The sequence below is a fragment of the Rosa rugosa genome, chromosome 4 (genome assembly GCF_958449725.1).
Source record: "Rosa rugosa chromosome 4, drRosRugo1.1, whole genome shotgun sequence".
NCBI lineage: Eukaryota > Viridiplantae > Streptophyta > Magnoliopsida > Rosales > Rosaceae > Rosa > Rosa rugosa.
Genome location: NC_084823.1, coordinates 4,204,683 through 4,207,587, shown reverse-complemented (window position 1 = coordinate 4,207,587; position 2,905 = coordinate 4,204,683).

Sequence of the window (2,905 nt, the reverse complement as noted above, 5' to 3'; positions counted from 1 at the left end):
ACAACACACAATTCATCAACAACAATCTCTACGATTATCCAAGCCTCTCCAGAGCAACCCCTCTCCTTCTCTTGCAGGTGACCACACTCCAGTCCCAGAATCCTCAAGAGCCGACTGTTAGTGCCACCAAACCCTCTGTCAATGTGCTTCGGTCCTAGTCTCCTCAGGAGCCGACCGTAGTACCGCGACCACAACGGTTACGAAACCAGCCAAGCAAGGGTAACGCCCTCGCAAATCAGCCAAACTAAAGTCACGCTTTAGCAAGTTCTCCTCACTTCCCAGTGATTTTCGCTCTGCTGGATCTACGACGTCGAGTATCGATTGTGATTTTGAAGAAGCTCAGCAAAAGTCCTCGCCACGAGGCACAAAGAATTCCACGACGAGGTTGGTACTCTCCTCGTCCACAATCGCTTGAAAGAAGTCAGGTCAAGGGACACCCCCGACGACCGCACCCGAACGGTGCTGGCACGCCCACGCAAGAAAAGAGACTGTTGACCAGCTGAAGAAAAACTGGAACCAAACATTTTGGCACGCTCAGTGGGACCTACTGCATAGCGTTTCTTCGCAGCCATTGGTTAAGGGCGAAGTATTTGACAGAGGCTCTTAAGGTAAAGGGCGGCTTTTATTAACACTTGTTGAACTGTCTTCACACTTATGACCTTTCTCATCTTAGTAAGTATAGCCTATGTGAAATGATGTCTAGAAAGGGGACAACATTCATGACAGGTTCTTGAATCTAGAAGTGCGTGCAAATTGGCCTAAACCACTATGTGGGAGTAGCTCATGCCAAAATGGATTCTGCCTCTCTTGTTCGCCCTCCCCCACCTGGCCATTTCAGTAAGGTTGCCCAAAGGATTTGAAAGAAAATTTGTGTCTAGGCGACTATAATTGAGCCGCATGTCTAAACCTTGATTCACAATGTCTTATTGAATTCAGCTACTTATTCAATTCAAACTTCCAGAAGCCATTGGGAAGTCAAGCGCAAACCCTTATCAAAAGGTCTACGTTAACTGCCCGAAACACAAGACCTCCAGTTACAGACCGCACTCGCGTGCAGACTGTCGTGGTCTTTCTGAAGAACTGGTAATCCAGAAATTTTCCCTCAATCCGCCATCGACCGAGATGACAACCAAGCAAGGAGGAAATTGACAGCCTACTACTGAAGGCGAGAAAGTTCCCGCCGCCCAGCCTAATTGACATGTCTTAAAAGATGCACAACTTAAACCTTGCACTCAAACATCATCGTTGGTAATATAGTGATCAAGCAAGGGTCATTACCCGCTGAAGATTGTTTCTAAACTGCTAATCAAAAATCACAAACTACTCTAAACTATGCTACTGAACAGTTAACGAAAATAAATTAAGTAACTAATCTAGACTCAATGGAATTTTCTGAAACTTTTACAGGACACTAAAGACACATTGAAAAACAAGTACACAAAATTTCAAAATAATTGGAGTTGATTTGCTATATGAAATAATTCACGTAAAACTGAACACAGAAAGCTAATCAAACAGAAACAGATTTTATAAGATTCTAAAACTGTTAATAGAAACAAAGCTAAGGACTCATTCTCTACCACCGAACATATTCATTCATATCAAAGCTCAGTTATGGAATTCTAATTCTCAATTGAATTTACCCGAAATTAACTCACAAGCTCGAGTTAACCCATTACCCTTTCTTAGTTCCTCGTTAAGTGAATACAAGCTCACCACTTAATCTATTTTCGAATATGCAACCTAGACACAAGCTCGCTAAGTTTAACATATCAAAATCATTAAGCAAGAAAAGGGTTTGGATAAATCTAGGGTCACAAGTACGTTGGTAGTCTTGCTAAACCTATGGTTTGAGTCACATGTAATTCGTGAAAACATTTTGCTACTCAATTGGAATGAACACAAGACATATACGAATCTAGTGTTACTCCTAGCATTAGAATCCTAACTTATTCATTTAGTTGCGCACCTAAGCAAATAAGTAAAGATTCATCTTGTAGATACGGTGAATCAAACACTCAATTGACAATATAGAAAACCAAAAACTGAATTATTAATATGAATTGAACATGTTCGGGGCTTTGAAATCGCCCCTAGCTACAAAAGTATTTAGCTAGACATAGTTATGATGAAAACAAAAACTAGAAGAAAAGAAAAGGAAGAGATGATAGCTGGATGATGGCAGAAGGGGTGTCGTTCTTTCTCCTCTTGTGCTGCAGACATAAGTCTAAACTAAATGTCTCTCTCTATCTTCTGCTCTCCCCTTCTCTGTTCTGCCGTTCTCTTCTGCTCTCCCCTCTATTTATCTAGTCATATAGTGCTCCTAGCACTAGTTATTGCAGCTGGAAATATTGCTCCTAGCACTAGTTATTGCAGCTGGAAATATTGCTCCTAGCACTAGTTATTGCAGCTGGAAATATTTCTTTCATAAAGTGCTCCTAGCACTAGTTATTGCAGCTGGAAATATTGCTCCTAGCACTAGTTATTGCAGCTGAAAATATTTCTTTCATAAAGTGCTCCTAGCACTAGTTATTGCAGCTGGAAATATTGCTCCTAGCACTAGTTATTGCAGCTGAAAGTGTTTCTTTTTCAAAGATGGATGGCTGCAACTTTTCAAGTTAGGTGTGCTGCCACTTCAGATTCTCGGAATGTCTGACCTTGCTGTACTAATTCGGCCATAACTTTTTGTACAAAAATGATATGGACAAACCGTTAAAAGTTCTGGAAACTAGACATCCAAGGCTTTCCAACCATATAAAGCTCACTTTCTCACTCGCTCTGAGCTGTTCTCAGTTTTATTTTGAAGTTGACTGATCTGCACAGGCAGATGTGCTGATTTGGCTTCTTTTCTTCTACTTTGCTCCATAACACCTACAAAACATAAAAATAAAGTAAATGACTCAAA